We start from the raw sequence: 9,545 nt of genomic DNA on the forward strand, positions 1-9,545 counted from the left end.
TGTGGGCTAATGTGCCAGACTGCAAAGCCGTTTGAACTGCAAGGTTGGCGGTTCAAGCTCACCAGCTGCTCCTTGGAAACCCTATACAGGGCGCTATAGGTTAGAATCAACTCAACAACATTTATCATGAACAACACTATGAGGGGCTTTCAAGAAGTCCCTGTCCAGGAAAGCAATGACACTAGGGATGCAGGCAGAGATGATGATGTGGACAGAAGGAGCGGCTGGGGACTCTGGACTTGGGAGGGAGAGGAGCTGTGTGCTGGTGGACTGGGGGGCATGTACCCTTTGATTGTTTGATGATGCATGCAGGGGATTGTGATCATTGCAATGAAACAAAATATGATAGGATGAATGTAAAGATAATGTTCACCCATGTAAACTAACACATAATGCATAATAAAAACTTTTAACAAGTCCATAGGGTAATGGAATTTAAAGATTATGGATTTTTCTCCTGTGCATATAGAAAATGGAGTCTCTGTGTGGCACTGTAGAGTAAAGCACTGAATCACAAGGTTGGCTTGAACCACAAGTTCAGCCATTGAAACTCACCAGTTGCTTGCTTTTGGAAACATGATACAGTGTTGCTATGAGTCGGAACCGACTTGACAGCACTTCACAACTACAACATATAGGTAATAGAATATCATTATAATATATTCTGGATAATAAAAATTTTCATAAATTTTTGTAACTCCTTTGTAAATGGGTGGGGAAAGAAGGGAGAGGAAGCCTGCCTTGGTGGCACAATGGTTCAGTCTCCAGCTGCTAACCTACAGATCAGAAGTTGGAATCCACCAGCAGCACCTGTGAGAAAAGACCTGGTGATTTTTTCTCATAAAGACCACAGGCTAAGAAACTGAAACTAGGTCCAATTTTACTCAGTCACAAAAGGCTACTGTGAGTAGAACCCAACTCAATGGCACATAACATATCTATATATTTATATCTCTATATATCTGTCTATCTATATATATGTATTTCAAAAAGTTTGTGAAAAGAATCCATATTTTAATTTCATTTTCCCATGAACTTTTTAAGCCCCTCAAATATAATGTATTCTTTTTTTTTTTTTAAATGTTTTTATTTTGGATTGAGTGAAAGTTTACAGGGCACATCATCAGCTTCCATTCAAACATTCATATAGCTTGTTTAATTACATTGATTATTATCCCCTCCATATATCATCAGTTAACAGTGTTTCTCTCTATCCTCTTTAGCTTTTTATTTTTTTTGGGGGGGGGGCGGTGGCGGGTGGGGAACTTGCCTTTTTGGAATTTACAGTCTCGGCTTTTAGGGAAGGTTTTTACATTTGTCTGTGGATATCCAGGGCTCATGTACGATATAATGTATTCTTACATAATATGTTTATACATGTTGTACTTGTTAAGTGTCATCAAGTTAGTTCTGACCCATAGCGATCCTGTATAGGGTTTCCGAGAAGCACCGGGTGAGCTTGAACCACCAACCTTGAAGTTGAAACTAATTTTGCAGCCCAGGACATTAACCTACAATGCCACCAGTACTCCCATATTTGTATATCTATATGCAAAGCTGTTTGAACTGCAACGTGGGCAGTTCAAGCTCACCAGCTGCTCCTCTGAAACCTATACAGGGTTGCTTTGGGTCAGAACTGACTCGACAGCACTTAACAACAACAACATGTATTCTATGAAGAGTCCTGATGTGGTGCTGTGGGGTAATGCATCAGACTGCAAAGTCATTTGAACTGCAAGATCAGTGGTTCAAGCTAACCAGTTGCTTCTTGGAAACCCTATACAGGGTTGCTATGGGTTGGAATCGTCTCAAAGGCACTTCACAACAACAATATATTCCATACATTTCAAAAAGTTTATGGACAATTTTTATTATCTTTAATTTTATTTTTCCATGGATGTCTGAAGCACTCTTGTATATACTATCCCAGGGGAGCTCTTGTAAATTACTTGTCAAGTTAGACAATGAAGCACAGGTGCCAGCAGGAAGAGACCTCAGACCTCAGGACTCGCTGCCAAGTTCTTACTGTGAATGGTTGAAAGTGAGTAACACATATCCCTGAGCCTTGGCACTTAATTCAGTTCTCAGACACAGTAAAATCTATTTAACGTGTATGAAGTTCTTTTTAAGGTTAAAAGACTCTCTTGATGGAAGCCAATTCTTTAGAGAAAGTTACCATTCACACTCACTCCAATGGGAACTTGGGAAAAGAGACCAATAGCTGTGTTGGCTTTAGCTTGTGGTTTTGCCTGTAGCAAAGAACACATAATGGAAGAGGCTGGAACAAATAAGCATTTGTTCTTTGTGACCGGATTAGCCACAGGATGGGACTTGACGCTTTCTTGGTCTTTTCCAGGTACTCATTCCTTTTATGTCAAGTTGGAGTTAATCACAATTAGCAGACTCAGCAATCCTCCTGTGCGTAAAATATTTGCATTGTTTCCTTACACCTGGGATTCAGATTTCTTCAAGGCATGCATATTTGTTTCAAGGGACACAGCCTCTGTTAATCCTTCACATTCTCCAAAGTGCAGTCAGTTTACAAGGACAGGTGGTTGTACCAGCTATATCTGAGGGGTTGCTCCAATGGCCTATTTTTACAAAGTGACATTAAATGCAAACAAGAACCAGAAAGGCCTAAGAGCAATTTACTGCTCCCTCAGCTGTTGTACTTAGTTTCACACCTAGTGAAATGTTTTTCTCAAATGCCCTTCCTCCTTAATGGTTGCTTATTGGAAGTATAACAGAAAGGTTGAACCCAGAGAAGATCCATTTCATCTGTCAGTTGACCCAATTTAGCTACTGAGACAGATTTCCAGATACAGCTATTGTATAGTCATTAGCATTAGGTAACCCTTGAGAATTAAGATAAAATCCAGTACCATGACTGAAAATAACTGCTTAGTGTGTTTGCCTTTTGCTGTGTCTCTTAAAACAGAAGAAGGATATTCTGGATCAATGCACATTGGTAGACAACTGACTGTAACTATACACAATTGTTTAGACTCAGATGTAATATTAAGTAACTGAACCAGTAGCAATACCAGACCTATCAGAGAGCCTTCACCAAGTTGGAGCCTGTGACAGGAAATTAGAAAACCGGGCAGAGAAAGGAGAGTTTTCTCATACCTCTTGTTGTCGTTGTTATTAGGTGCTGATGAGTTACTTCCGATTCTTAGGGACTCTGTGCATGGCTGAATGAAACATTGCCCAGTTCCACATCACCCTCACAATTGTTGCTACGTTTGAGCCCACTGTTGCAGCCACTGTGTCAGCTGACATCACTGAAGGTCTTTCTTTTTTTGTGCTGAGCCTCTGCTTTACCAAGCATGACAACCCTTTTCAGGGACTGATCCCTCTTGATAGCATGTCCAAAGTACATAAGACCAAGTCTCCCCATTCGCATTTCTAAGCAGCATTCTGAGGGTATTTCTTCTAAGACAGATCTATTTCTTCTTCTGACAGTCTATATATAGTATATTCACTATTCTTGGTCAACACCATAATTCAAAGGCATCAATTCTTCATTGGGTTTTGTTATTTATTGTCTGGCTTTTGTAGGCATATGAGACTGGTCTGTTATTGCTCTTGGCCTTGACCAAGTTAGTAAGTACTAAATGCTTTAGCTACTTATCACATGACCTCTCCCATTTTACACATTATCACTATCTAGAAGGCAGTTTTCCAAGTTGCAGGATGTCTCAACTGGGAAAAAGCAGTGACTCACTCTTCAGTCAACCAGCGTAAGAGTGAAGAATCATCGGAACTATCTGACTTTCTGTTACGTGGAAGTAATGGAGTGCTGATGTGGTGCTGTGCGCTAATGCGCTGGACTGCATAGTCAGTTTGAATCACAAGGTTGGTGGTTCAAACTCACTAGCTGCTCCTTGGAAACCCTATAGAGGGTGGCTATGGGTCGGAACTGACTTGATGGCACTTCACAACAACAACAACATGGATGTAATGCAGTACAAAACCTCTGTGCCTTTGCTTCAAAGACTCTGATGAAATCAAATCTCTGACCTACAACATGTTAGCTCTGTGTGCAGGCAGCTGTCTTCAGTGCTCTGGGGATTGGGTTGACAGACTGAGCAAATAAAAACAAAACAATATCCAATTAAATTAGAATTTCACATAAGCAATGATTTTTTCTAAGTATACTATCTTTCATTGCAAAATCTAAGACATACTGATAGTAAAAAATATTCATCATTTATCTGACATTCACACTTAACAGGGTATCTGGGACTTTATCTGGTAACCCTAAGAGAATAGATGAATCTACCTCCTAGGTTGATTACTAGGTTAAATGTGATGACATATGAAGAATGTATAACGTGATGCCTATTGGTTAGTCAACATCAGGTACTGTTATTTGAATTTGCACTGGACTGTGAATCACAAGGTCGGCAGTTCAAACCCACAAGCTGAGTCGGAACTGATTTGATGGCACTTAACAGAAACAACATTTAATATTAGGATTCCTAGTGTGGTGCTTTAGGATAAGCACTGGACTTCTAACTGCAAGGTTGGTGGTTCAAACCTATCAACCACTTCTCAGAAACCCTATACAGGGTTGCTATGAGTTTTAACTGACTCAATGGCACTTAATAACAATAATTTAATATAAAGCTTTATATTATATTGGGTATTTTATATAATAGCATTAAAATTCACAACTCTGTTGGTTTGGGGTTACCATCTACAATTTAAAGATGAGACAAATGTGTCAATAAACTTGAACTATGTGCAGATAGTCTCTGGATTCAGGAAGTGCAATATTTCACATACACCATGTTGTTCTTCCTTGGATTTTAGCAAAAAAAAAAAAGACACTGACTTCACAATTTTGTTTACAGTGTTAGAATGCAATGAGATGCTGTTAACTATCAACAATTTGGTATATTATGAATTTCAAACCTGATTGTTCTTTACCCTTTTCTTGAATGACTGTGTATGTTGTTGCTGGTAGGTGTCACTGAGTCAGTTCCAGTTCATAGTGACCCATGTACAACAGCATGAAGCACTGCCTGCTCTGCACCAGCTTCACACTTGTGGTTATATGTGAGCCCACTGTTACTGCCACTGTGTCAATTCATTCCCTTGAGGGTCTTCCTCTTTTTCACTGACCCTCCACTTTACCAAGCATGAAATCCTAGTTCAGGGACGTTCTTTCCTCACAGCATGCCCAAAGCACGAGAGAAAGTCTCACTATTATCACTTCCAAGGAACAATCCAGCTGTACTTCTTCCAAAGCAGATTCATTCATTCTTCTGGCAGCCTGTGCCATAGTCAATATTCCATGTCAACACCATCATTCAAATGCATCAATTCTTCTACAGTCTTTCTTATTCATATTCCAGCTTGCACGTGTATTTGAGGAGACTGAGACTATCATGGTTTGGGGTCAGATGTATCTTAGTCCTCAAAGTAATACCTTTGATCTTTAACATTTGAAAGAGGTCTTTTGCAGCAAGTTTGCCTAATGCCTTATTTAGTTCAATTTCTTAACTGCTGCTTCCATAATGTTGATTGTGGATCCAATTAAAAGGGAATCTTTGATAACTTCAATCTTTTTTTCCAGTTATCATATAGTTATTTGTTGGTTCAGTTGTGAGGACTTATGTTTTCTTTACATTGAGTTGCAATCCATACTGAAGACTGTAGTCTTCGATCTTCATCAGTAAGTACTTAAGTTCTCTTCATTTCCAATAAGCAAGATTGTGTCATCTGCATATTGTAGGCTGTTGTTAGTCTTCCTCCAGTCCTGATGCCACATTCTTGTTCCTATAATCCAGCATCTTGAGTTATTTACTCAGCATAAAGATTGAATGAGTATGATGAAAGGATATTACACAGCTACACACCTTTCCTGATTTTAAGACATTCTAATGAATGTCTCATTGTTCTGTTCTTAATGTATGTACTGGCTCTACATGAACACAATGAATTGGTCTAGAATTCCTCTTCTTACAATTGTATCTATAGTTTGTTATGACTATACATAGGCGTGGTTGTGGTGGTTGTGTGCCGCTGAGACAGTTCCCACTCAAAGTGACACTGTATAGGGCTTCCAAGGCTGTAAATCTTTATGGAAGCAGAAAACCTCATCTTTTTCCCATGGAGCAACTGGTAGATTTGACCTACTGGCTTTGTTGTTAGCAGTCCAGCTCATTTTATATATAAACACTCATGGAAGCAGCAGTCAAGAAATCAAATGATGCATTGCATTAGGCAAATCTGCTGCACAAGACCTTTTTAAAGTTTTGAAGAGCAAAGATGTCAGCTTGAGGACTAAGGTTTGCCTGATCCAAGCCATGGTATTTTCAATAACCTCATATACATGCAAAAGCTGGACAGTGAATAAGAAAGAATGTAAAAGAATTTATGCAGTTGAGTTATGGTGGAAGAGAATATTGAAAGTGTCATGGGTTGCCAAAAGAACAAATAGATCTGTGTTGAAAGAAGTGCAGCCAGAGTGCTCCTTGGAGACCAGGGTGGCCAGACTTCGTCTCATACTTTGGACATATTGTCAGGAGGGACCAGTCACTGGAGAAGGATATCATGTTTGGTAAGGTGGAGGGTCAGAGAAAAAGAGGAAGACCCCCAGCGAGATGGATTGGCTAAGTGGCAGCATCAAGAGCCTCAAACGTGGCAACAATAGTGAGGTTGACCCAGGATCAGGCAGTGTTTTGCTCTGTTTTGCATAGGGCCACTATGGGTCAGTACCAACTCAATGGCACCTAACAACAACAACAATATATGAGTAAGGATTTTAAAAACATTTCTAAGCAGGAAATCCAATGACTCCTTCTGAAACACACATTAAAATCTCGATTACTCCAATGAAACTACAGAAATGAAGAGAAATTGAATAACAATGAACAGGAGTACAATTCTAGCATCTTGTGTTTGTACCATTCATGATTCTCCTTGCAGCAAGAAAAATATTAATAGTATGTTTTGTGAACCACAATAGATGGTTTTATAATTTCAGAAGTGGCTGCACATTTGAGAAATGCCAGCTTGTGAGAGTGGCTCACGATCTACTACTAACCTAAAGGTTTGAACCCAATCTGTGTCTCTGCAAAAGAAAGAAAAATATCCTGCTTTAAAAAGATGAAGCCAAAAAAACCCTACGGAGCAGTTCTATTCTGTAACACTAGGGGCTTCTGGGACTCAGAATCGATTTCATAGCAACTTTTAATTTTTTAATTCACTAACGTTTATTGGGTTTTGTCACTGACTTTCCGGAATACACGTACCACAGTAGCTATTTTTTATATATATATAATAAGCTATACAAGGACCCAGTGGATAAAAGGGAGACCTAATACAAAACTCCTGTTCATTTGCCCAGTGGAGTGGTGATAGAGTCATGACCGAAGAAGCTGCTAGAAATGGACTTGGTCCGACTGGACATTGAAGCTATTGGGTTGCTTTAATGACAGGGGCTTCACATCTTAATTCACTTACTCTTAGATAACTAAGTGCCCATATCTGAGGAAAGAATTGCTGCAGTCAGCAAAAAGATGCCATTACCTGCAACCTTTCCTGCAAAAGGCTTGAGTGGTCTGTGGAAACAAATTCCTTTTCATTCCTGAGATGATTAATAAGGAGACTAATGTCAGGGTGTCTAAGAAAGGCTGCACTCATGCTGTGTGAAGCAGACCACTCCAGAGGATGAGGCGGGGCTCCATGGTGGGACTGCAAAAGGAGAGGGGATTGTTTGGATGGTTAGCCCAGCATGTGAGGGTAGAGACTGCATTCCTCAAAGCAGATGGTGCAGGCAGTAAGAAATGCTATGTCATCAACACATCAGTGAATTCCGCTGACTTAGGCACAGGTGGGACTTAAATTCAGTGGGATGATGCTCAGGGCTGGAGTCCCACCTCCCTTGGGTGCCATTCACTAATTGGGTTGCTTTTCAGCAGCTGCTTAACCCAGTCAGATTGTCCGTATTTTTGTTTTTCTCTCCTGAATGCTAATAGTCAAACATCTTCTGAAAGTTCATCACACCTGTCCTAGTGTGAGGCAATGATTTCCCAATACATTCAGATTCATGAAAAGGAAGAGGAATCCCCAAATTAATTTTCTTCAGCTGTTACTTCTCCCACCAACCAGGGACTCACAGAAAACTATTTCTGATGCAACGAGTTGTCCAGGGATTTCAATTTGGACTAACCACTACTAGGAGTCCTGGTGTGGGCGCTATTGGATTAGCACTGGATTGCAAACCACAGGATGGGCTGTTCAAACTCACCAGCTGCTCCTCAGAAATCTTACCTAAGGTTGCTATGATTCAGAACTCACTGAAAGGTACTTAACAACAGCAACAACAATCACTACTTGCCCCACTCCCCACTCGTATCAAGCCCAAGGGGTCCTTATGGTGCTGTGAGTTACGCATTGGATTGCTAAACCCAAGGTCAGTGGTTCAAACACATCAGTTGCTTTGTTCCTGTAAAGCTTTAGTCTTGGAAACCTTATACAGAGTTGCTATGAATCAAAATGGACTTGACAGTGGCTTTTGTATTGGATTTGGTTTTATATCAAGCAAGACTTCGAATAGCTTCCAACCAATGTAGTCATGCCCCAAGGAAGCAAAACCAGAATTGACTTGAATTAAAAAACATTTAGGTGATCCAGAGTTCTAAATGGATTAGGAAAAATTACAGTCCAAAGACCTAGAATGAGAGACTCAGAAGAGGCTAGTGGGCCCTTTCCGTAATCTGATATGGCAGATTGAATTATTGCTAGGTCTGTAGACAGCCAAATACATTCAAAGAGATGCCTCAGCTGCCATCTTTAAGCCATACACTCAGCCAGGCAAGAGATCTGGTTGCTTTGCAACAAACACTTGTTTTATAAGAGGAGCACTAATTTTCTGATGTGGCGCTGCGGGTCAATGTGCTGTACTGCAAGATTGGTTTGAACTGCAAAATCGATGGTTCTAACTCACCAGCCACTCTTTGGAAACCCTAAACAATATCACTATGAGTCAGAACCAACTCAATGGCACTTAATAACAACAACATTAATTTTATAGCAAGGGGTTAACCCATATTTTTTTCCATTACTTGTAGTATCTGGATCACCCACATTTAAAAAAAATTTGAATCCTTTCTGGTGTTGCTTCATGGACCATGAATGAGCCAGGCTGAACTGGTTCAAAGTTCTACTATCGAGAGAAAGAGTCCTTAGGTGACACAACTGCACAACTACTAACAGAAATGTTGGGGGCTTGCAAAGGCACTTCAGAAGAAAGACATGGTGATCTGCTTCTGAAAGCTTACCGGCAGGAAAACCGAGCTGCTCTCGGTACATGTCAGGTCATCTTCAGTCAGAATTGATTCGACGGCAGGTTTTCCAACAATAACAACTGAGTTTTTGATTTTTATATCAAGAGCATAAAAGGTTAAATTTCGCTAGCCAATGATACTCAGAGAGGAAATCCAAAGTGCATTGAAAGAAGTGGCAAAGAACAAGGCACCAGGAATTGATGGAATAAAAATTGAAATCTTTCAGGAAAGTGAGGCAGCACA

The sequence above is a fragment of the Chrysochloris asiatica genome, unplaced genomic scaffold (genome assembly GCF_000296735.1).
Source record: "Chrysochloris asiatica unplaced genomic scaffold, ChrAsi1.0 scaffold00044, whole genome shotgun sequence".
Taxonomy (NCBI): domain Eukaryota; kingdom Metazoa; phylum Chordata; class Mammalia; order Afrosoricida; family Chrysochloridae; genus Chrysochloris; species Chrysochloris asiatica.